This window comes from Ochotona curzoniae, unplaced genomic scaffold, assembly GCF_017591425.1.
Source record: "Ochotona curzoniae isolate NIBS_2020 unplaced genomic scaffold, NIBS_Ocur_1.0 contig_4105, whole genome shotgun sequence".
NCBI lineage: Eukaryota > Metazoa > Chordata > Mammalia > Lagomorpha > Ochotonidae > Ochotona > Ochotona curzoniae.
Window position 1 is genome coordinate 417,740 of NW_024466129.1, and position 26,652 is coordinate 444,391.

The 26,652-nt window shown below is 40.8% G+C and overlaps 1 protein-coding gene across 6 annotated transcripts in view; it reads left to right on the forward strand.

Annotated features, from left to right (window-relative positions):
* The window catches only part of DNM3 (dynamin 3), a 501,537-nt gene that overhangs the window by 43,040 nt on the left and 431,845 nt on the right, over window positions 1-26,652 (forward strand). The gene's annotated exons all lie outside the window — the stretch shown is intronic.

Consider the following 26,652-nt stretch of genomic DNA (forward strand, 5'->3'; position numbering starts at 1 on the left):
GCAAACCTGGCCGGGAGGCTACGAGGCTGCAGGGGTTCCTCTGCTGGGCCACTGCTCCCACTACTGAGTGTAAAAATTGGAATTGAGGCAGATCAGACCAGGCAGGGTTATAACACCTCTTGGCCTGTATGTGAACTGGGTTAGGGGGAGAGCCAGGCTGGGCTAACTGTATCTACTGGTGCATGCGTGAGCCCAAGTAAGTGCAGTTGGGTTGGGCTTTGCTGCAGCATTAGCTAGCAAGTGCTGAGACTGGAGGCAAGTTCTGTCAAGCTAGACTGCAGAACCACTTGGAGGTTGCAAGATCTAGGCCTGGGAGAGGGCCCAGGAGGGAAACTGTGAGCTCATCTCTGATGGGCTGCAGCTCCCACTGGTGAGCATGAAAGCCAGGCCTTGGGGTGGGCCTAGCTGAACAGGAGATGCTACCCACCAGCATGAGTGTGGACTGGATAGTGGGGTTGGTTGGATTGAACTAGGCTTCAATGCCCTTTGATGTATACAAAAGCAGAATGGGATGTGGACCAGACTGATCCAGTCTGCTGTACATGGGCAAGCACAGGAATCAGTGCTGGGGGTGGGCCTGGTAGGGATTGTTGGGGGTCGCTCCAAGCAGGCTGCAGTTCCTGCTGATGTACATGAGGGCCAATTTTGTAGTGGGCTTTGGCTGGGCTTCAGCATTCATTAGTTTGTGTAAAAGATATGGCTGGAGACAGAAATGACCCAGCAATTGCAACTACCAGTGTACATAGTCTGATGTGGATGATGGACTGATCTAAACCCCTACTGGCAAGCACATTCAAGAGCCACATTTCCTTGAGTCTCAGCAGTCAATTTCACATATTATGTTAAATTTTCCTGCGTTTGTAACCTCTATTAATCTGGAACGATGCTCCAATTTTTCACTTTTTTTCTTGTGACACTAATATTTTTGAAAAGATAGGCTGTAGCATCCAACTTGAGCCTCTCCCCAAGAAGTGCAGCCCAGACAACCCTGCTAAACAACAAACTTAATCAATAAACCATCAGTAAACTGCCCAGGGAGGCTCTGCATTCCTTTACAGTGACCCCGAGGTGAGAGTTAGATGGGGTTTTATGGAAAGGATGAGTTATAGAGCCATGGGAACCAGGTGAGTTGGGCAGCCATAGGAGGTAGCCATGGAAACAATGGGAGAATAAATCATACCTGGGAACCAAGAATTGCTGGAAGGGCATGTTGCTCCCTGTGATCTGGCCCAAAAAGCAGGAAGCTGGCAAAGCATTTTGTACAGAAGCATGAAGAGCAGGTTAGCAAACTTGTGCAGGCCTGAACTGAAGTGACCCCATTTTGTGACCAGATTTTCAAGGCCAGTTGTTTAATAGCCTAAATCTTTTCTTAAAAATTCAATTTAATTTAGTAATGATATAGTTCCATAAGCTTTGGGATTTCCCTTACCCCCTCCCCAAATCCCATCTCCCCCACTGATCCCCCCCATATTATTACACTACTGTAATCCTTCACAAACAGTCCTAAATCCATCATTCTTTTCTTTATGTTTATCCTGACATTGTAGGTTTAGACAGTTCTGGAGTCCGGCATCCTATTGTCAAGATGTATCTAACCGTTTCTTTGGGAGTTCATCTTTGATAGAGCATTGTATCTTCATATCTCGATATGATAGTCTTTATTACACAATTACTATACATCCTGTTAAAAGCCATAAGACAAAATCAGCACTAGGAAGAAAAATAGCCAGTTTTTATAGCCTAATTCTTATTTTATAATGTTTTTGCTTTATAGCTTAATTCTTAATTTTGGCTTTTTTGATTTAATATTTTAAGTATGTTAACTTGTATTTTAATTTTAAAAACTGGAAATATATAACAAGAAATAATTTACCTTGATTCCAAAGGCTATTTAAATCACATTTAAATACATGCCATTTTTCTTGTGAATATATATTTTTTCATATAACTAACATAATTTGGTAATATAGTCATTATATTCAGTTTTCTAAGAATTTTTGTATCTTATTGCTCTTTGAAGATGTATTTTTGTAGCTTCCTTACAGTTACATTATTATATAGCTAGATATCTTAGTGCTGGGCATGTAAGTTTCATGTATTATTCTTTTAACAATTGGGATTGGTGCTGTGGTATGCTAAGCTAAGCCTCTCCCTGTGGCACCAACATCTTGTATGGGCACTGGTTCCTGTCTGAGCTGCTCCACTTACAATCCTGCTCCTTGCTTATAGCCTGGGAAAACGATGGAGATGGCTCAAGTCCTTGTGCCGCTGCACCGACATGGGAGACTGACAAGAAGCTCCTGGCCTCTGGCTCCAAACTGGCCCAGCTCTGGCTGTTGCAGCCATCTAGGAAGTGAACTAGTGAATGAATGGTCTCTGCCTGTCCTCTCAGCAACTCTGCCTTTCAAATAAAAATCAAATAAGACTTTAAAAAAATAGCATCATAAAGATGAATGTATTTAATCTATAAATAACTTTTTGATTCCTGTTTTTCCTTTTTAAATTGCCTAAGCAAATGTATATTAAATAAGAGACTTCATCATAGATTTAGTCATAAATCAATAATTAAAGTCTCAGCGTCAGGCACTCATGTCATTCCCAAGTCTGACTTTTGGGTCCTCTCTCCACCTAACAGTTTGCTCTTCCACAGCATATCTGTTTTCACATCTGGTTGTTGTACTGTGTGAAGTGACAATCTGTTGTCATTTTCCGTGTGACTGCTGGGAGAGTGCAGGAAGATAGAGTTGAGTTAAGCAGATATTCGGCTGGATTGCGTCTTCAAGGTCTTGTCTGGTTTGAGCCCTGATGGAACTGTCTGGGCTCTGAGAGAGCTGCTGTTTGAAGGAATGGCCCCTTGTTTCCCTGTGGAGCTGCAGCCGTAGATTCTGATCCAGTTGTTACTCCGTTTGGAGGTTTGTATCAATGACCAAGAATCAGAGGTTGGTTAAGCATGCTGCTTTTTCTCTGAATAAAGAATGTTCATTCATTTCTTGTATGATGTTTTTATTGCATGCCTGTCTGTCTCTCCTTTTTGGACTCAGCAGAGTTAATCACTTTATCCCCCAAGTTGTCCATGTCTTTGTTATTAGTTCTGTTATAATCTGTCGTTCTGTGTTGCAGTTAGTCCCGTACAAGTTCTAGCTTCCTGTAAGGCTTTGGTTTTTGTATCTGTTAGCTCTGTTTGCCCTGCAACAAACCACCTCAACACTTCGTGGCTTAGAACAAAAGCTGTGAGTATAGCTGGTTGTTGTGTGGAATCAGCAGGGCTCAGCTGATTTCACATGGGTGGTGACTGAGTCCTCTGGGGGTGGGCTGACTGTTAGCTGGAGCATCTCGGGTTTTCTCTGGTTGCCTCCTGTCCTTCAGCAGGCTGCCTCACACTCCACAGGTTGTCAGCAGGGTTCCCTTGGAGGGCAGAGGCACTACTGTACAGCGCTTTTCATGGCACTAAGCAGATTTACAATGTGTGAAGCTCAAAAGAGAAATTGTAATTTATGGAGGCACAGTAGCTCAACAACGTAACAGGTTTCCTTAAAAAAAGTAATTACCATCTCGCACTGTAATAATAACAAGCAACATTACAAAAAAGTTGTAGAAAAACCACTTGCAACCCTAAGGTTCTGCTAGTACTATGCAGAGGTGCCTTCACTGTTTTCTATAAATCAGATGGGGATTTAATGCGTATTTAGTAGAAGGATGATAAGGTTCATAATGTGGTGTTTAAAACAGTTTTAAAAGGAGGAAGTTGGAAGACTTGAGAGCAAAGTAGACATAACTATAACTGAGAGTTACTGAGTTTGTTACTGTGGTTCAATCAGTTTGAATGAGAGCTCTCTTGTCCTCACCATCCCTGTGGAGAACTTGATGGTCAGTCACTGCTTGTCTGGCAAATTACCGTTGTCATTTATGTTAAGTGTGTATGCATTTGAGAGTGACATGGGAGGCCTGAAAAGAGCAGACAGACTCAAAGTTTGTTATTGTCTGGTCTTTGCTTATATTTAAAATAAGAAAGCAAAAAATGGGGGTTGGCCTAGTAATTCAGCTATTAGTTGGGCTGTATATTCTATGTCTGAGTGCCCTGATTGGTGTTGTGACTGTTCTCCCAATTCCATATTCCAGACCCTCAGAGGCATCAGGTGGTGGTTCAAGTAATTGGATTCCTGCCCCCCCGCATGTGGAGCCCTGAGTTGAGTTTCAGCTCCTGGCTTCAGTTGGGCTCAGCTCCGGTGCTTTCAGGCATTTGGACAGAAAGCTAACAGATGGAAGATACCTGTCAATTTAACTCTTAACTCTCAACAACAACAAAAGATCTTGGGTGCAATAGTTCAATTGGCTAATCCTCCCTGTGCAAGCACTGGCATCCCATATGAGTGCCAGTTCATGTCCTGGCTATTCTGTTTCCCATCATCCACTGCTTGTGGCCTGAGGAAGCAGTGCAGGATGGCCCAGAGCCTTGGACCCTACACCTATGTGGGAGACCCAGAAGAAGATCCTTGCTCCTGGCTCCTGGATTCAAATCAGCTCAGCCCCTGCCATTGTGGCCATTTGGGGAAGTGATTCAGCAGATGGAGGCTCTTTCTGTCTCCTTCTTGCCATAGATCTGCCTTTCTAATAAAAATAAATAAATGTTAAAATAACAAAAAAAGGCCAAAGAACAAATTTTAGTCTATAATGTGAGGATTAGGTTGAGATGTAATTAGTAGTAAACATGTCTAGAAATGGTATTTATAATTCAGTTGACTGCCAAGTATTCTATAAGCGTTACTTTCAAAGCCAATTAAATTAAAAAAATTTCAGGGATTTTTAACCATTAGATTCTCAGGGTCATGGTAAATTCATAATTACTACATCACAATTGTCATTATAATGCGATTTTTATTATAAAGAGAACAGATTTAATGCAGCTCATAGATACAATTTAAAAAATATAATACTTCTTCCCTTCCATTCCCTTCCTTCCCTTTTTTCTCTCTCCTGTTTTTCCTTCCCCTGTCTCTTCCTCCCTCTCTCCTTTGCTTCCCCTCTCCTTTCCTTCCTCCCTCCCTCACCTCCTCCCTTCCTCCTCTCTCCACCCTGTGTGTGTGTATGAGTGAGATTTGGCATTCAGAGTTAATCTTGACTTTTTTTTCTGGTTTATTGTTTTAAAGTTACCACACATCTTACTAGAATATGCTTACCTTTAGTTATTTTAATATGATGTGATTGACTAATAACACATCATCAAATACAAGAGCAGAACAAGGTACATTATCAGGTGACTAAAGTACTGGAGAAGTTATTGCTAAAGTCCATTTACCTGTGGCTGTGGAGCTTTGCTTCATGGAATCACAGGAGTATAGAGATGAAAGGACTGTGGAGATCATCTAGTCAGTACCCTCCTTTAACAAGGGTGATGAGGTTTAAGTTCTCCTGCCCAAGGTTGTGCTGTAACCAGTGGTTGTGACCGAGCCCAGGAGCATCGCCCTGCCTTCGGGACCTTGGCACAGACAGGATCTGTCCTTTGTTTGTCTAATGTGCATTCCGGAGGCAGATTCCTTTTCTTTAAATTTATAATCTTTAGAAGATTTTTTTGTGTATTATAGAAGCAAAACCTCAAAAACCAATTCTTGGTCTATGTAAATGTTTTTTGGTTTGTCTTTCTATTGCTGGGGGAGTAGCAAAATTTTTCCATTCTGGAGGAATCTTTTCTGATTTGTGGGAACCTTAGAATAAGAGAAATCTTCCCTTAATTTTTGACCTGTTTATTTTTTTCTAAACATTTATTTGTTTGAAAGGCAGAACATCAGGGGGAGAAGGAGAGGGAGATGGAGAGGGAGAAAGAGAGAAGAGAGTTTCATACGCTGGTTCTATCCCCCAAGTGACTCTAACAGTTAGATCTGAGTCAGGGAAAGTCAGGAGCCTGCAACTCTACCGTGGTTTCCCACCTAGGAGGCAGAGGACCAAGGATTTGGGCAATCATCTTTTACATTAGCAGGAAGCTGGATCAGAAGCAAGTCAGCCAAAATGTAACAGCACTCTCAGATGGGATTCTGGTGTTGCAAGTGACAGTTTAACCTGATGTGCCACTCTGCAACCTTATTGGCACTTTTACTTTTTGTGAATTTGATGTAATATAACTAACTGTTCATCGTCTGCTGTCTCCGTGGTGCATTAGCCGGAAGGTAGAAGCTTGAAGTAGCTGGAATGCAAAACAACACTCTCCATGTGGGATGATATGGGGTTTCCCACAATTCCTGCCATTGGGTATCATTCTTAAAGGCAGATTTTAAGAAGCATTGAGAAAAAGTGGGTGTTTTAGAAGTGACCGAGATTCATGAGGGTCATAGATGATAAAGTGAAGTCCTGACTAGTTATGAATGAGCCAAAGAGGGGAGAAAGGTATTGTATGAAGTAGCTTAGACTATTATAGCTAATTCTCTGAGCACAAAGTGTATGGAAAATATATGAATGCCAAGGCAGAAGCATGCAACTAGAGAAAAATCCAAGAGTAGCATTTGTTTAAAATGGAGATGGTGACTTTCTTGTAATAGAAAATGTAGAACACATTCCAGGTAGAAGAATGGCTACTAGCGCTACTGCTTAGCAGAAAAGAATTCATGGGATGCTTTAGATACATAATGTCAGGGAAGCTAAAACTGAAAATTAGTTAAAGTTCATGGAAAATAGATCAAAGATAGGAGAAAGCATTTTGTTTTTAGAAGTTCCCTCTGGCCGAGTATGTGCTGGGCAGAACCAGGCTGGACTGCAACACCCATTGGTTACAGTGGCAGTTGGGACTGAAAATACAACCAACCCAGCAATTGCAACCATCAGCTGATCTGGGCGATGGACTGTGCCGGGCCCTGTACTTGCTAGAACACATAAGAATCTGGTCTGGGAATACCTCTAAGTTTCTTTGGTGATCTCCTTAATCGAAATGCCAGATGTAGAACCCTAACCAAGAAAAGATAGAAGACAGAACAATTCAATCAACGACTTCAGCTATATGTTGGCAGCGAAATACTGGGCAAATGGAGACTCTATGATGGACTATGTCAATCAGTGGATTCTTCAACTACCTCATCGTGCTTGGAGTGGTGAGACTGGCAGTGATTCATAACTGGTGAACTATCCAAACCACTTGAGTGAGTATCTCAGAGCATGCCCCACATGTGGGACTTGGGGTGGGTGGGAAACTGCGTGGGGCTTTTCCCTCAATATCCCCCTTTACCTCAGATACATGAAGGAAACAATATGGAAATAGTCTTATCCACTTCCCTATAGCCCTTGAACCTTTTTACCCTAATTAACTATGTAAAGATTGTCAAAAATATAATTAAAAAAAAAAGAAGTTCCCTCTGGAAGATGGGACTCCTCCTTGCAACTGTTCTTCAGAGGTAATTTTAGAAGGTGAAATACTGGGCTTTGAGTGTCATTGTTTCTAACATAAATATTTCATACATATAGATTGTGACTTCGCAGTGCTTCCAAAATCTAGATATCTTGTGGTCATCCTCCCCTGAATGTAACCTGTTTTGTCATGCTCTGATGAGGATATACCAGCCATATTTTATAGATTTACATTGAGTAGTGAGAACTGGGATAAAAGGAAAGGTTACAAGTGTGTTGGTCTTTATTTTCCAAACCATTCTTCATTATCTATAGTAGGCTCAGTTCATCAAATGATGGTTTGGGTACAATTCTACAATTTTCATCCAGTGTGGGTTCTATTTCTTTGAGGGCCTGAGGGGGAGAATTTGCTGGGGACTAAAGGCACCCTAGAGCTTGTCTGGGAGTCCTTCATTAAACCTGTCTTCCAAAACTGATATGTAATGCCTTAAAATGAGCTGTATATTTTGTTGTGTATTCTCATTCACATTTTGTGTTCATATTCATTATATGCAAAGAGAAGATCTGAGCCTGGGCAGCAAGCAACCCTTTTGTAAGGATATATTTAAAGCTTTGTTCTTCTACAATAAGAAGGGTACTAAAAATAAAGTTCCTGGTGAATATGTTCTCTGGTTTTATGTTAAGATTTGGCTTTTTAAAGCTTTCTTCATCCATGTGTACAAATACTTATTCTGTAGCATTTCTAGCCAAGTAGAAAAAAATGACTAGTTGGTTCATTTTCCTGGGAATATACCATATGCTTTCCTAGAGAGCAAGCTTAATCAAATTTATTTAAAGTTGAGTTAGTGACTTCCCTGTGTAAAACTGACTTTAAAATAAGCATTTAACAGAACATATGTCAAAGTTATGGCTCCTAGCTACTCTCTGAATGAAAAAGAATTGATATGAGGTTTTAGATGTCAGTTCAATTAATTTATAAGCAACATCTGGGAAAAGGTATCAAGTTTATTTATTTAATTATTAGTTATTTTTTGAAGCTACTCCTACAAACCACATTTTATATTTAGGGTTTTATCGCAATGCTGCTTTATGTATTTATTTGTTTTTGCTTTAACTGTTCCCTGAGAGCTCTTGCATTTGGCTTCTGAGTCACTCTTGACATCTTCCCATCTGTGTGTATGTCTTGAGTGATTCCTGACTTTCTGTCACTGCATCTTTTATGTTTTATATCACTAGCTCTAGAATCAGAATAGTATTGATGAGGGCAGGGACCAAGTGTAAATCTATCAGCAGTATGCCTTTTTTGGGGGGTGGGTCTTGATTATTAGTCACCTTTCATGGCATCAAAAAGTTAATAGTCATATGTCATGACTTGAAAATGAAATAGCACAGGACATACTTTCAAAGTCCCTTGCTCTGGTTATTGAAAGCTGTTGTTAAAGAAATGTTTGGCAGGCCCAGCATGGTGACTAGTCACTGAAGTCTTTGCCTTGAATGCATCAGGATCCCATAAGGGGGTACTGATTCTAACCCTGGCTGCCCCGTTTCTCATCCAGGTCCCTGCTTGTGGCCTGGGAAAGGAGTTGAGGATGGCCCAAAACCTTGAAACCCAGCACCCGTGTGGGAGACCCAGAAGAAGCTCAGCTCCAGCTTTTGTGGCCACTTAGGGAGTGAATCATCTGAGGGAAGATCTTCCTCTCTTTCTCTCCATCTCTCTCTGTATGTTGGAATTTCCGATAAAAATAAAGTGAATCTTAAAAAAAGAGAAGGAAATGTTTGGCTCATGAAAAGTTTCCATATAATTGACTTGATTTATAGCCAAATTGTCCTGGGATGTTCCCTAGCCTTCCTAAGAGAGCATGAATATCAGAGAGAAATCGCTACAGTGGCCAATACATCAGGTCTAAGAATGTCTTGTGTAAAAACCTGAATGAGGTGACCCATGTCAATTAAGGGATCAGAGGTTGAACTGGAGATAAAAATTTGGCAACCATCACATGTAGCAAACAGCTCTTTCCATATTCTTTTTTTAAAGTAGCCATTTAGTTCAGATTTTATTTTTTGAAGAGGCATTTTATTTTATTTGAAGTAAATTTATATAATTACAGAAAAATGACAAAGACAATGTGGAGTTCCCCCAGACCTGGTGCTCAATTTTATATATTCACAATATCTTACGGTATATGGTAGGCTTGTTGCAATTAATTAATTGCTATTGACACATTTTTATTAATTAAAGTTCATGCTTTATTCAGAAAACACTATGACAAAACTGCAGATTTGCTTGTAATAGATCAAAGAAACATCCTTAAATAAATTCCTTAGTACTCTTTAAATTATTTGCATTTTTAAAAAATAGTACATTCCAACTCAAACATATCTTACCCAGTACTGGAATTGTGACCAGTGTTAATAATGTGTTAAAACTTTTAGGGGGAAGATAATCAATAGGGTGGGGGCATGTTTAAACAGATGGAGAAACATTAGACAGGGTGAAGAAGAGAGGACACATTCCAGGAAATAGGAGAGGACAGACTGACAGCAGAGGGGTATCTGGAGAATCATGGACACAGGAAAGTGGACACAACATGTGGTGTTGCACTGACCAGATGCCCCAGTGACATTCAGCAAATGGCAATCTGAACTCCACTGGCAGTCAGAACTACTCCAGCAACCAGTTGGGAAGGGGAGTTCAGTGGAAACTCAGGAGGTGAACCCAGACAAAGAACTGCCCGTCCTGCTGCTTTGATTGATTTGAGTAGGAGCAGAGAAAAAGCAGCAAATCCCAAACAGGTGGTGTGGGAACAGGGTGGATTTCATAGCCCAACTCCCAGCAGGGCCGAATCGGGTGCCATCTTGCATAGGGAGGCAAAGGCTATGGGACAGAACTGCACATACACTGACCTGGAAGTAAACTCATTTCAGGCTTGTGAAGTGCAACAACATGGCATCCTACAAGTCCCACCCAGAATAGGTGTGAGTAGCCCCCAGACATATGGGCCAGCAGATCAAGTATTCTAGTAGTGGAACATCAGGTGCCATTTTGTACAGTGTGGTAAAGGCTTTGACAGTGAAGGGATAACTATGAGCTGTGCATGGTCTATCATCCTGGCAAATGCATGAACCGGAACTGAAAGAAATGTTGTACAGACAATGGTGCAACAATAGCATGGGATCAGAGGAGGTAGAGTGCTGAGCCAGGAGCTGGACTACGCAGACCATGTTGGCAGTCTAACAGAAGAGCCCAGATCTGAAACTTGCTAGAAGGAGTGGCACAAGTGACTGAAAACAAAGAGCCATGAATCAACCATAGTAAGTAAAATTTGAACTCTGGACCTGTAGGGGAACTTGCCCTAAGGAGAATAATCTGATAACCAGAAGTACAATGACCAAGAGCAAAAGAAGAGACAAAGGCACAACGAATATTACTGAAGACTCCCCTGCAAAGATGCAAATGCCTTTACCAACCTCAGAGTGAACTGAGGAAGACATTGAGAAAATGGCGGATACAGAATTCAAAACACTTGTTATAAAGCTTCTTATCAACAACGAGAAGCATGTAAAGTAGGCATTCAAGGAATATGTCACACTGGAAATGAATCAATTGAAAGCTGATATGTCAGAAATGGAGAATACAGTGGAACGAATCAAAAGTACAGTTAGTCTCCAAAACAGAATGAAGGAGGAAGAAGAAAGAATCTCAGTTTAGAAGTTATTTATTGTCACTTGGGGGAAGCAAACAAAAAGCTGAAGCAGAGCTGGGTCAAACTAAAAAAAGTATTCAAGAATTGAAAGACACTATTAAAAGACCAAATATGAGAGTTATGGGAGTCCCAGAAGGTACAGAAAGAGAAGCTGGGTTTTCAAATGTATTTAATGAAATAATAAGGGAAAATTTCCCTCATTTGGAGAAAGAATTGGGAAACATCATCCAGGAGGGGCACAAAACTCCCAACAGGGTTGACCAAAAGTGATCTTCACCACAGCACACGATAATCAAGCTCTCTTCAGTTGAACACAAGGAAAAGATCCTTAAATGTTCATGTGAAAAAAATCAGTTGACATATAGAGGAATGCCAATGAAATTCACAGGCGACCTCTCATAGGAAACTCTACAGGCAAGAAGAGAGTGGTGTGACATATTGCAGACTTGAAAAGCAAAAAATTGTCACCCCAGAATAATGTACCAAGAAAACTTTCCATTGCTTTTGAACATGAAATAAAATTCTTCCATGGTAAAGAAAAGTTGAAAGACTATGCCTCTTCTAAGTCTGCCATACAAATGATACTTAAAAATGTTCTCTTGACAGTGAAAAGGAATAGCACCTACGAAAAGTGAAGACAAATGTGAAGAATATCCCAGTAAAATAACAACAGAAAATTAAATCAATGAACAACCCATTGCTAAATGACAGGATCAGATTACCACCTATTTATATTAACCCTGAATGTAAATGCCTCAAACTCATTAATCAAATGTCATAGATTAGTAAACTGGATTCAAAACACAAAACCCATCTATTTGTTGCTACAGCAGACACATTTCACCAACAAAGATCAGTGGGAACCGTATCTCATGGATTTTGATATTTTTAGCTTCATTTGTTCAAAGGACATTTTTTCTTATTAAATTATTTAATGACTCATATCATACAGTTGCATTTTCTTCAAGAAGGTTCTTGATTTCCTTTTTCATTTCATTTCTTCAGCGACACATTAGTCATTCAATAGCATGTTATTTCAATTTTTTCTTTTTTTTTTTATTAATTACATTGTATTATGTGACACTGTTTCATAGGCTCTGGGATTCCCCCAACACCTCCCCCTACCCTCCCCCCATGGTGGATTCCTCCACCTTGGTGCAGTATTACAGTTCAGATTCAGTCAAGCTTCTTTCTTTGCAAGCATAGAGTCCAGCATCTTATTGTCCAGATAAATTCAGTGGTTTTTTGGGGAGACCATCTCTGGTCTGAAGGCAGAGCTGGCAGGATATCATGCCGATCAGTTAAAATCCACAACATAGCATCAACAACAATTTACATTATGTAATTAATTGACATGGTATTGATGAACAAATATGTTAAAAAATGCAAGTTCTTAACCACATGCTGTGACTACTTCATTGAAATTTCAATTTTAGTTTATACACAGAACTGGCTGCTACTTTTTCTTCCTGTTGTTGATTTTGTGTTGTGGCTTTCATTTAAGGTGATGCATAGTAACTGTGTAATGGCATGTTGTTTAAGTTCATGGCATTGTCCATTTCTGTTTTTCTTCCTGTTGTTGGTTTTGTTTTGTGGCTTTTCACTTGGCAAGGATGTATAGTGACTATGTAGTGGAGATTAACATGTCCAGATGTGAGGATACGATGCAGTTTACATCTGTACTTCTGGATTGAGGATGGACTTCCAGTGAAACTGTTGGATGTGTCTTGACAATGGGATGCTGGATTCTCTGTCCTTGTCCAGGCCTGCAATGATGGACTTGACATCTGTGACTAACTATGCTGTTGTAATGATATGGGAGAACACAGTAGGAGCAGATTAATGGGGAAGGTAGGGGAACTCCCGGGGCCTGAGGAACTGTATCAGGAAATGATAATTATATTATAATAATAATAAAAATGAAAAGAAAACAAAGAAACAACAACCACCAAAACCTTTTTGGGGAGAATTTTAGTCCCTTGGATCAACTTCCCTTAACTGTATCTCCTTATTTGAGTATGAGATAGAGACATATTCTATTCACTGGAGAGGGAGTCCATGCCTGCTTTACTCCTTAAATGACTGCAGTGCCTTGGCTGGGCTGGACCAGGCCAGGCAGAAGTCAAAAGCAGGAACCCAGTGTAGGTCTCCCACACAAGTGGTGAGACTCAATAGCCTGAGCCACTGCCTCCATCTCGGGCTCTGCATTAGTGGAAAGATGCAAGGGCTGGTGAAGCTGGGTATCAGACTTGGGTATGCCGATGTGGGGTGCAGATGTTTCAGCTGCTGGGATAAATGGTCCTTTGATTTTATTTTTGAAGCCTCTTTAATGCACATAATCTATGTGGAAAAAAAAGAACCCATAAAAACCTACTTATCTTTATGCAATGAAAGTATTTTGAGCTTATTCTGTCTGTGTGAAATTGTGTTAGGAACAGAATTTCAAATTGTGAATTAGCTACCTTCTGGGTGGTTAAACGCCCTTGGAACCCGTGGCTTCCAGGCTGCTGATTTTTTTGCACAAGTTAAAACAAGGACAGCATATATACAGTGCATGATAGGGTGGCTTTGTTCTCCTTTTTTTCTTTTTTGCCACGTCAGGCCATTAAAAATGAACAGCCAGTTTCCACCAGATAGGATTTATTTTGTCTCTCCCAAATCCAAACTTTCAAATTTTGCATTAACCATTTTTCTCTGATTAGAATATTTACGTTTTTTTAAATCTACTTTTATTTGTGGTTCTATTCCTTAAACACCTTTTGGAAAGATTTATTTATTTTTATTGCAAGGCCAGATATACAGAGAGGAGGAAACACAGAGAGGAAGATCTTCGGTCTGATGATTTACTCCCCAGGTGAGCGCAACAGCCGGTGCTGCGTTGATCCGAAGCCAGGAGCCAGGAACTTCCTCCAGGTCTCCCACGTGGGCGCAGTGTCCCAAGGCTTTGGGCTGTCCTCGACTGCTTTCCCAGGTCACAAATGGAGCTAGATGGGAAGTGTAGCTGCTGGGATTAGAACCGGTTCCCATATGGGATCCCGGAGCATTCAAGGCGAGGACTTTAGCCACTAGGCCATGGCATGCCGGACCCTCCTTAAACAACTTTAGCTGTTATCCTATGCTATAAATGTCAAGGACAGACCTTTAATGAGTGAAACAGATGTCAGAGATTTGACAGTAATTAATAATCATGTCTCTGTCATGTCTGATTTTTGAAAAAAATTTTAAAAATTTATTTAAAATGCAGAGTTAACAGAGAGAGAGCAGGAGAGACAGAGATCTTCCCCCAGAAAGCTGCCGTGGCCAGGACTGGACTCGCTGAAGCCAGGAGCCAGGAGCTTCATCTAAGCTTCCTACACAGATGGCAGGAGTTCAAGAAATTTGGCCATTTTTAATGCTTTTCCAGTCACCTCAGCAGGGGAGCTGGATGGGAAGTAGAGCAGCTGGGACTCAATCTGGTGCCTACCTGGGATGCTGCCTGCCACAGGGTCAGCCCCAGGCTGCTGATTTTAAGTGAAGGAAATGATTTAGAGACTTCTTTTCCTGATTAGAAACCTAGGATAGTATATGCTATGCTAAAACGCATGCTGCAGAAATATTTGCTAAACAGTTGATACACTGATCTTCCCAAATCATCTCATTCTCATCTCATAATGTGAAGACAGTGAATCTAAAATGTCAATAACACTGAACTTTTAAAACAAATTCTGCAATGGGTTTTATCCCTTTCCCTGGATTCTCTCTTTGCATGGATTTTAAATATTGTGTGTGTTACTATGATAGTGGCTTATGAAGATCATTGGATCAGTTAGAATAAAGTAGGTATTTAAGTTGCTTTTCACAATATTGCTTTTGTTGATAAATGCTATGGAAAGGGAACGATAATATTTCTGGGTTTGAATTTTTTTTTTTTTGACTAAAACTTGAATCTGTGTACCTCTTTTTCCTTCTGAGATTACCATTTCTTGCTTAGCACATTGCCAACATTTAAGTAGGAGACGGATATCCTGTCTAGTGTCTACATGGGTCAGATTGAGCAGCTGTAACTTATCAGTCATATCTTAGAGTTATGTTGCCCCTGAGAAAGTTTCATTTGGTCTTAACAATGTGACATTTCCTATATTTTATAGATTAAAAAATAAAAATGTCATTTTTGTCTTAGATTGGCAGTGATAAAATTTAATTTTGATGTTTTGGGGCTTTGTTTGAGCTTTTCATTTAAGGTTACCTTTGCGTTTGACCTAGTTTTACAAGTGTGTACTCACTGAGTATCTCACAATATCCTTGGCTAACATGGCGATTCTAAAGTCTGACATCATCTTCTACAAGAACTACTGAGGCTGGCAGAAAAGAAATGTGTCTTAAATATCCAGGCTATAAAAATGAGTGAACATATTTGTAAAGGTTTATAGATTAATAACATCTGAGATGAACATTTCATTTGTTAAAACAATTCCCATTCTTATTAAAGAATACAAGTGCATTAAAGAATACTTAGAAAACATGGATCAAATTATAAGAAGATGAAAGTCACTGCAATCCATCTCATCACTTCTAAGCTAAGCAGTTTTAATATTTTGGCATAGATTTGTCTTATAATAGTATATGATTATGTATATAAGAACAATTGGGTGTTTTAACTGGTGCTTACACTTAATGCTAGAGTGTTTTTTTGTTTTGTAAATGTGAGCTGAGTACAGGATAGGTCACTGGATAAGTCCTCCTGTCTTTGGATGTTGATATTATTTCCAGTAACAAATCCATGTTAACTATCACATTTGGTTGTGCTTTTGGGGTCTGAGTGGTGTTCGGAGCCACTGTGGGTGGGCAGGGCCACGGTGCTCTCTTGGTGCTGGGAACCAGGGCTCTCTGATCAGCCGTCCTGACCATCTGGGTGCTTGCCAGGCTGCAGGGCCTGTTGCTAGCCCAGCTGAGAGAGCAGTGTCCTCAGTAGCGTCAGCAGGAACAGAGCGGGCTTCATCTCTGCTCTTTGTCTCCCTCAGTGCTGCTGAGTTTCCCCCGCTGCTGCCATGTGATGGCTCGAAAGCAGCACTACACACAGGCTCTGTAACCCCTCTCAAAGCCCTATTGTGAGGCACTGCTGTGTGTTAGTGCGGGGAAAGTTTTGCTAGCGTGTTGCTTTGGGTTTCTTTCAAATGTGCATGCATCTCTCTCTAACGAACCTTTAGTAAGGAAAGCCTCGTTTTGAGACAACTGTCTTTCATGCCCCCTGTAATGGAAATATCATAAACAGGGCCGCAGATTAAGGGCACACATTTTCTCGTGACTTTGCATTACAGTGAATCATCACAGGATATGGGGAATCAGTGTGGGTGCAGTGGGAACCAGAGGTTTCCGAAGTGAATGAATATTGGATGAGATGATAAAGGAGAACAGGTGACAGGAAGCGTGGAAATGTGAGCTTTTTATGTATTCATGGAACAGATGAAAGCTCTATGGTAAGCCAGGAATGATGCTAGATTTTCAATACTCATGAATACAAGTTGGATGTGTTTAGCTTTTCTGGTTGTCAGTCCGGTTGGGAAGATGGGAGGCAGGCAGCCAGGCAGCAGCCTCTGTAGTGGATGAAGGCTTCTGCAGAACAGTGTGCGAGCTGAAGTAGGGGTGTCACAGTCCTGCCCCAACCAGGGAGAGAGAAGTCTCCTTGTGGGAGCTGACACCTGAGCAGAATCCTGCAAGCATGTGTGAAGGAAGACACAATGTATGAGTTCAGTGTACAGCAAAAGCGAGAAAATGCCAAGTTGTGGAGGATCAGCAGTAAATCATTTCTGCGGGCTTGTGCGTGGACCGTAGAGGCTGAGAGAAAATTGAGAATGACACCCAGCGTTTTACTCGGCCGATTGGGCGGTTGGTGGTACCATTCACAATTATAGGGAATAAACAAGGGGCAGACCCAAGGAAGACAATAGTGTATTCAGTCTGTGACACAATGAGTTTGGGGTTCTTGTGATGTCTTGATATGACGAGTAGAAATCAGCAGCTCAGAAGAGACTGGGCTGCAGATTCCTGAATGGAAGCTATTAGCTGGGTGTGTATGAAACCAATGAGAGAGAATATGAGTGGAGAAAGCAAAAGCAAAAACCAAGCACAGGAAGCAGCAGACATTTGAGGATGTTGGAAGAGAAGCATCAGTAGTGAGCGGCAGTATGCTTTTCTGAAGGGAGGAAGGTAAATTCCGGGCAGGCTTTCAGAAATAATCAGTCCTTGGTGGTCTTGGGGGGCCAGTTTCTAGGATAAAGTTGGGACTGAACCGACCTGCAGTGTTGGGGGTGTGTGTTAGAGGTGGAGCACACACAGCATAGGAAGGTTGGCTATGGAGGACATTGTAAGGGAGTGCATGAAACAGGGATGGAAAGTGGTGCTTTTTGTTCAGGAATTTCTCCCCACTGTTGGAGAGGAAGTTGAAGTTGCTGAAGAGACTGGAGAGAGGCCTCAGAGGAGGCGTGAGGAAGAGAGCTGTGTGCCCAGGAAGGAAACTGCACCAGGGGCCCTGTCTCAAGGTCAGCCAAGTGATGCGGCAGTTGGGCACAGACTTCCAGGGCCCATTGCTAAGCCCTACTGTTGTGCTTTCCAAATAGACCATGGCTCTAAATAGATAGTTTTACTAACCTGAAATGATTAACCTCTGTAAAATATGGAACAAAAGTGGGTTTTTTTCTTTACAATTTATTTATTTTTATTGGAAAAGCAGATCTATGGAGAGGAAGGAGAGACAGAGAAGGATCTTCTATGCACTGGTTCACTCTTATAATGATTGCAACAACCTGAGCTGAGTCGATCCAAAGCCAGGAGCCTCTTCTGAATCTCCCAGGTGGATGCAGGGTCTCAAGGCTTTGGGCTGTCCTCGACTGCTTTACCAGGCCACAAGTGGGGAGCTGGATGGGAATTGAACAGGTGCCTGTGTGGCATCCTTGCACTTTCTTTTCTTTCTTTCTTTTTCTTTTTCATAGACCCCTTTACATGGTTAGAGCCCTGTTAGTTACTAGTGGCACAAGGTCCTGGGAGGGAGAACTACAGATGTAGATTTGGGGAAATTTTCTTTTAGAAGCATGTCCTTTTTCAGGGAGAGTGCAGAATTTGAATACCAAGTGCCAGCTCAAACCGTAGTACAAATGATGAGTTCCTGAATCCTCATGGTCTTTTCCCGCTCTTAGCAGGAACATGCTTGCAGTTTTTATCTCACCTTTTTACTTTCTAGAGAACAGAAGCTGATAATGTACAGATACTCAGGGCTTTGAAATGTGCAGGGTTTAGTCCTAGGAGGATGACACTATTGCAGTCATATCTCACCTGGCTGGAATTAAGGAATCACAAAATCTATTAGTCCTCTGTAATGTCTGTGACATTATGCCACAGGAAACATTTTCTTTTTTTCATTTAACCCTAAAAGAAGACAGCACTGAGACATTAGAGTGAAATTGGTCCCAAGCAACCAAGATGGTGCAGCAGAATTCCCTTAGATTACACTTGGTGAATCACTCTGGTGGGTTTCCAGTGCCTGCTCATGTTACCTGCCTCTGATAGCCTATTCTCTGACATCTACACCTGCTACAGAGGAGTGTAGACGGAGGCAGAGCAAGATTGAGGTGGAGAGGCATGCGTGGGCAGTTACATAGAGGGCAGAGAGAAGTGATCAACCTGATGACAGCAAAGAGACACTTTGCAGAACATAATAATAATGGTATAAAAACAGGGTTAACAGTCTTCTTTTTAATGTACACTGAAGGTGTTGCTATAATCTAGCAATAATTAACATTTCAAGTGAGGACTCTATCAATAAATACTTAAAGATGATATATTTGTTGTCATTGTGTTAGTTTTAGAAAGAGAAGGCACACAAGTGAGCTCGCATTGCAGCTTCTTGCAGGTCTCTGATGTTGATGACAGGAAGAGAACTGCTTGGGCCAACATGACTGCCTCTTGTGATTTACATTGGCATGAAAGTGGAGTCAGGAATCAGAACTGGGAATCGAACGTACTCACTCAAGTGGGACAAGGATGTCCCACAGCTAGGCCAGATGTGTGCCCTGATGGGCTGTGTTTTATGAATGCTGACCACAGGTCTGGTGCGGAACAGCAAATTGAGCTTCTGCCTGCGACACTAGCATTCCATGTCATGTGCAGGTTCAAGCTGGCTGCTCCACTTCCAATCCAGCTTTTTGCTGGTATACCTGGGATGGCAGGTAAAAACGCCCAAATTCCTGGGACCTTGTTGTTCATGTGGGACACTGCAGTGGAAATCTTACCTCCTGTTTTCAGTTCAGCCGAGAAGACCTGTCTGTTGTAGGTATTTGTGGAGTGAACTAGAGGATCAAAGGTCTTTCTTTGATTTTTGTTTTACATTCTCTTTCTGTCGCTTTGCCTTTTATATAAATACATTTTTAAAAGGTAACGACATGCACATGCAGACACACACACACACACACACACACACACACACACACACAGAGAGAGAGAGAGAGAGAGAGGATCTTTCATTCCCCAGTTCACTCTCCAAAGGCTGTGATGGCTTGAGCTGGGCTGATGCAAAGCTAGGAGTCAGGAGCTTCCTCTAGATCTTGGGCCATTCTCTGCTGCTTCCCAGGCACATTAGCAGGGAACTAGAGCAGCTTGCTCTCAGATCTGTGTCCACAGGGCATGCTAGTTGCACAGGTGGTGGTTTTACCCACTGCATTATAACACTAGCATCCTGTGTGCATATAACAAAAAGAAGAATGCCACAAGAACATCCTAACTCCACTCTGTAGTTTTCTCCTATAATAAAATTTTGGTAGTTAATACGTTAAGTTGTGGTCTTACCCTAAAGGTTTAACTCTATTATTTGTATGTAAGATGCTCAAGAATTAATTCTTCTTATATAAATTATTACAAGATAGAACTGTGATTGTGTAGGGGCTGATGCTGTGGCGTAGTAGGGTAAGCTTTCCTTGCAGTGCTGACGTCCTGTATGGGCAGTGATTTGTGTCCTGGCTGTTCCACTTGCAATCCTACTTGCTGTTTATATCCTGGGAAACAGTGGAGGATAGCTCAAGTCTTTGGGCCCCTGACCTGTGTGGGAGACCCCAGGAAGCTCCTGGCTCCTGGCTTCACAGATCGGCTCAGTTCTGGCTGCTTTCATCATCTGGGGAATATTCCTGATTATACATGGAGAAAATAATAAGGAAGCTTTATATGTAAGTTCAAGCTTACATTTCCTAAACACATTTATAAAAACAATTATTTTAAGTCTATACTGTCCTATTGACTCCAAGAAAGGTTAATCAATGGAAACTTTAAAGAATAGGACAAATGTGAAGGTGCATAGAACACATCATTTATTTGGGGACAGCATACATTCATCTTTTCATTCTAAAGGAGAGTATTCTTTTTACAACATCCTTAATTGAAATGTAACTTGCAGTGGAAATTATTAAAATGAAACATGAAAGACTTTAGCTTTAGTTGTATCAATTAAAAGAAATGAGAATTTTGGTTATTTCTGAAATTACCAGTGAACAAAGTCAGACTAATGTAAAGTAAAAGTAAAAACGCTCATGACTGAGTTGAGACAGCCCTGTTGACTTCCAGGAAGGACCAGCCTAAGACCTTGTAAGACCCCAAATTCTTGATGTCAGAAATGTTTTTATAAGTGTGTCTGAAATCTGGACAGTAGCTTAAAATCAAGGAAATGACCTGTAGCATTGTTGACACTGTAGACATATGATGGAGCATGATAATTTTTTGTTAAAAAGAAGAGGGAATTTACAAAACTTGATCAAAGACTTGAACTGTTATTGTTTTTACTAACATTTGGCTCAGTAAATGTTTGAAATTTGCTTGTGGGACACTTGGATAAGCTTGAGACTTGCTGAATGGCTTCTCTGCTGCTGGCGGGAGAATTCCAGGTGCTTGTCAGGGACTGGAAGCCACAATGTGCCAAATGAAAGTATTCCCCTGGCTAGAAACTGTTGCATTGCTTCATGGTGACTGAAATGTCTTATAACAACTAGTTAAAAACTCTTTAAAAGATTTTAATGAAGGGTGAAAATAAATAAGGTTATTTTGTAGGAAAATTGCAATTGAATGAAATAAGGTGAAAAAATGTGTTATTAGAAAGGTTTTATGTGTCAAGAGATGTAATAGGTTGGAGACAGGCAAATGACTGTCACAAATTGTTCTCCTTTTTGCGTTGTGCTGCCTCTTTGTGTTTATTATTATTATGATGATGATGATTCTGTATTTATTTGAGAAGTAGAGTGAAGCAGAGAGAGAGAGAGAGAGAGAGAGAGAAGGGGGCGGAGAGAGGGAGAGATACTCCCACTCACTGGCTCACTGCACAAATACTAGGAACTGGTAATGTAATCCAGTGAGAGAGGAAATGACAGGTAGTGGGACAGGAAAAGAGAAAGAGAGAGAGAGAGAGAGAGAGAGAGAGAGAGAGAACTCTCATCCACTGGTTCAAGACCCAGACATCAGAGCTGGAGTGCAGTATAGGCCTCCCATGTAGGTGGCAGGATCCGATTTGTGTCATCAGCACTGCCTCCCAGGGTTGGCATCAGCTGGAGCATATTAAACTGGGTGCCTTTGATATGGTTTGTGGGTATCGTAACTGCTAAGCTAAATGCCTATTCTTGTGTCAGCCTTTTCAGTGCTGGAGCAAAAGACTATTACGTTTTATCTGTTGCATAAATTTTGTTACATTTGTTGCACCTAGCTGTATTTTAAGAGACAGTTTGATTTATAACATATCAAAATATGAGTTTATCAAAGAACTGAAATGCATTCACAATGCATAAGAGTATCGGCTGTGAAATTATTCTAAACAAGTATGATCTAGCTAGCTAAAGAACAACTAAAGTTATTTGTATCTGTAACCAGATAATTTATCAAAAATTGACTGTGGAAAAATAAGAAAATACAATTTTATTGTACTTTTTGTAAGCATAGGAGAGCTTATAATCTGAGCTTGCTAGTAAAAGACTCTACTACGTTCCCTCCACGTGAGTTTTACAATGGAAGCCTTTCCGTCGTCCTGCGATTGCCCTGTGCTGACACCCCTTGGGAGAGCAATTGTCGAAAGAGGTTGGGAAGAGAGGGTTGTGTGTCTTTAGGAGACTGACTTATCTCTCCCAGAGAAGAGAAGAGATATGTTCCAAGGAGAGGAAATTGAGAGTGATCTGGTTTTGTGTTCCATTCAAAATTATTTTTATCATTTTTTGGTTGTACATCCATATGGGGTACAACATAACCACACAATACACAATATGTAGTAATCAAAGTAGAGGAATTAATATGTTTCCCTAAAATTTATAAAATATTTATATTTGGAGTCTTCAAACACCTCTGTTTTAGTTCTTTATAATTATATAATGAATTATTTTGAACTACAGTTGCCCTACTGTGCCGTAGAGTGCTCTTATTCCTTTTATCTTACTTTGGTTTCCGTTGACAAACTTTTCTCTGTCCACTCTCTAACCCCTGTTCACCAATTTTGTATTTTCTGTGAAAACATCTCTTTTACCTTTAGCATTATGATTGAGAATGCAGTTTTTATATTTTCTGTGCCTGGCTTATTTCACTTAACGTCTTCCGTTTCAAGGGTGATCTGCTTGTTGTGGTAGTTGGAGCTGGCACTCAAGGCAGGTCCTTGAAAGCTGCAGTGTGTGTGGTCCCGTGGATGTTTGAGAGTGCTGATTTTTGACGTGACTGCTGAAGCTCTTCACAGCCAGGTTGACACTGACACTTGGGAGGGTGGGCAGTGGATAGTGCCCCTGGAGCTCAGTCACTTTCAATAGGTTCACAGGGCTTAAGCAGAACATCTAAAGGGTGCTGTGTGTTGGGGCCTACAGGCTCCTCTGCATTTCCCTTCATTGCGTCACCTCTGGGGTACTTGTAGGAGAAGGGCTGGTAAACATGCCTGCTATTAGAATTATTAAAGTGATTGACCCACGATTGCCCTTGAAGTCTGAACTGATTTTAAATCTAATGGCATTTTGGCATTTTTTGCTTCTTGAGTTTAGTGGAGCCTTCTGTGCAAGCATTCTGACATGCGCACGTATGTTAATATAGACATAAATCCAGGCGGCTATAACCTGCCCAACCTTTACACAGCCTTGCTGAACTTCCTCAGTCTCATCTTTCAAAATTCATGTCAGGTGTCACTTTTGCTTTTGGAGTACACAGAGTCTGGGGAGTCTGGGGAAGATGATTCTTGGGTTCCTAATTTGCAGTACACAGGTAATGCTTGTCTTCACTCACAGAATGACTAAGGCAATTGAATGAAAAAGAGACAGAAGGCATTTAAGGTTGGAAGAGGCACTGTAACCTGATATAATCCTGAAATTAGCTGTTTTTTTTCTTCTTAAATGCAAGTGCTTTAATCTTTTACTTTTTACAGACAACAAATTAATTTTGGGAATTTGTAACTCTTGCAAGTTCAACTTCCAAAAATATCCACTAGTCATATTTCCTGTGTCTTTTGTATATCAAGTATGTCTAAATATACTCCTAATAAAAGGAAGAAAAAGAGATTATGTTTATTAAAATCCTGCTGTGTGTCTATGCGTGTTGTTTGATAGTCATTTCAACTTATAGACATGGGCTGTAAGATATGGATACACAGCGTCGGACATAACCAGTGGAATATTATCTCAGTGGGAGAGTTGGGAATTCAACTTAAATTATTGGGAAATTACGTTTGTCCATGTTCCACCATATTGGGCTGCAAGGCAGAAGTAATTGCAGGTGGATTCTGTTTTTCGATATACCCAGAACCTGAGCACCTCTCCACCTCACTGCTACTACTGTCCTGATCCGAGATGAGGAGATGCTTTTCCTCTCTGTGTTCCCTGATTGCCTCCCTGCGTGTTATTAATAGCTGACATGATCCCTCTCTTTTTCTTCTAAGATTTATTTATGTTTATTGGAAAGTCAGATATACAGAGTTCAGAGAAGGCAATACAGAGAGAAAGATCTTCTGTCTGTTGGTTCACTCCCCAGGTGACGAGTACAACTAGAGCTGAGCTCGGCCAAAGCCAGGAGCCAGGAACTTCCTCCAGGTCTCCCATGTGGGTGCAGGTTCCCAAGGCTTTGGGCCATCCTCGACTGCTTTCCCAGGCCACAGGCAGGGAGCTGGATGGGAATGGATCTCAGCTCAGGCAATGTGATGACTTTAGCCACTAAGGTACCATGCCAGGTCCTGACATGATCTTTTTTTTTAGATTTATTTTTTATTTTTATTAGAAAGTCAGTTACAGTGAATAGGAGACGGCCAGAGCTGAGCTGATCTGAAGCCAGGAGCCTGGAGCTTCTGCTGGGTCTTCCACGTGGGTGCAGGGTCCCAAGTCTTTGGGGTGTCTTCCAATGGGGTGGCCATTCCAGGCCACAAGTAGGCACTGGATGGGAAGTAGAGCAACCAGGATTTGAACCGGTGCCCATATGGGATCCTGGTGCATGCAATGTGAGCACTTTAGCCAATGGGCTTCCACACCGGGCCCTGATGTGATCTTTTTTTAAGATTTATTTTATTTTTATTGGAATGTCAGATGTACATAGGAGAGACAGAGAGGAAGCTCTTCCCTCCATTGATTCAGTCCCCAAGTAGTTGCTATGGCCAGAGCTGAGCTGATCCGAAGCCAGGAGCTAGGAGCTTCTTTCGGATCTCCTCAGGTGAAGGGTCCCATGTCTTTGGGCTGTCCTTGACTGCTTTCCCAGGCTAAAAGCAGGGAGCTGGATGGGAAGCGGGGCCCCCAGGATATGAACTGGCGCCCATATGGGTTCCTGGCACGTGCAAGGTGAGGATTTAAGCCACTAGGCTACTGTGCTGGTCAGTGATATGATCCTTTTACGTGTAAGTTAGGTTATATCACTCCTTTTCACAATGTTTTGCAATTGCTCCTCAGTGATGTGGCTGACCTGGCTTTCTTTTCTCTCTTACTCTGCCTAATATCTACGTTCTTTTCTTTGCATTTCTTCTCGTGTGTCAGGCACATGGCTCCAGGATCTGCATGTCTAACAGCCTTCATGTCATTCTTCCAATCTCATTTTCTCAATGAAGCTTCTTCTTTTTTTTTTTTTTTGAGGAGGGGTTAAAGTTATTTTTTATTATTGTTATATTTCTATTTAGTGCTTTATAGTGTTCAAGCAAAATTTTACAGAACTTCGTGCATTTTAAGATAATTAAAACAAACTTATGATTCTAACAAGCCATATATTAACAATTGAAGAGTAGAACAGTCTTAGGCGGGTGCACAGAGAAATCTCCGATAACTTAGCTAGTGAGGAATAACTGAACTCTGCATCCTACCTAGTGAGTTCTAGGAAAAGCCAAGTCGGGAGGCTGACCAGTAAGGTACAGGCTGAGCAACTGTAGGCTTTCCTTTTCCTGTCTGCAATGAGGCTTTTTCTAACCCAGGATTCAGAAGGTAACCCCCATGACACTTCAGACACAGCAAGTTTAGAATGGTCAAGCTTTGTTGAAATACTTTAAAATTCTAGAATTCCCTGTTCTATGTTCGGTAATGACTTTTTTTCACGTTGAGAAGCAAAATTAGAATATATATAAAATGTGAAAATATTTGTATTTTTTAGTAGAGTAGAAACAGCTTACATAGTCTTTTTGTAAGAAATAAATTTTACGTTATGACCTAATGTATGCACATAAGATGATAACAGATGTTTTACAAAGATTCTTAAGTGCAAATTATGTATTTAATGTGTGATGCTCAAATATTTTCTGTTAAGTCCCATTGTTTTCCTTTTCATTATAAAAATTATGTTGGCCATGATTTATAAATTGGCTTCCCAGCTCATTCACTGGTTATAATATATGGTTTAAAAAATGTGGAATTGTCTCAAATCACAATAGTTCTGGAGTTATAATTCCTGTACATTAGTTTCTTGAAAATAAACTGTGGAAAGAAAAGTCACTTATTCTTTTGAGTTACTGGCATGAGAACATTAGTAAAAATTCTTATCTTAATGTTCATATCAACAAAGATAATGTAGATTAAGTATGTAATTAAATAATTAAAGATTTAATTTAAATAATTTTACTATTTTGTTAATCTTATTTGCTAATATTTTAATATTAGATATGCCTCTCTCCACCCAGTAGAGTAAGTAGTTTCTTTGATGTTCTCTCACTTCTAAACCTCAGTATTTTTATTTTGAATTGATTGGTGTATGTTATTTTCCTACTTGTATTGATAACACATGCTAATAATAAAGAAAAATATTTTGGGGCCAGTGTGTTGCTGGCTCAACTGGCTGATCCTCTATCTGTAAGTGCTGGTGTTTCATATGGGTGCTGGTTTGTGTCCTGGTTGCTCCACTTCCAATCCTGATCCTTGCTTATGGCCTGGGGAAAGCAGTAGAGGATGGGCCAAGTCCTTGAGACCCTGCACCTTTGTGGGAGACCTGGGAGGGGCTCCTGGCTCCTGCTTTAGGATCGACTCAGCCTTGGCCCTATGTCCATTTGGGCCAAGTGAACCAGCAGGTGGAAAAATCTTTGTCTCTCTTTATCTCGATAAATCTGCTTTTCCAATAAAAACAAATAAAACTCAGAAAAATATTTAATAATGAAAACAAGTTCATACTTAATTGTTTTAAAATATCGCAATAG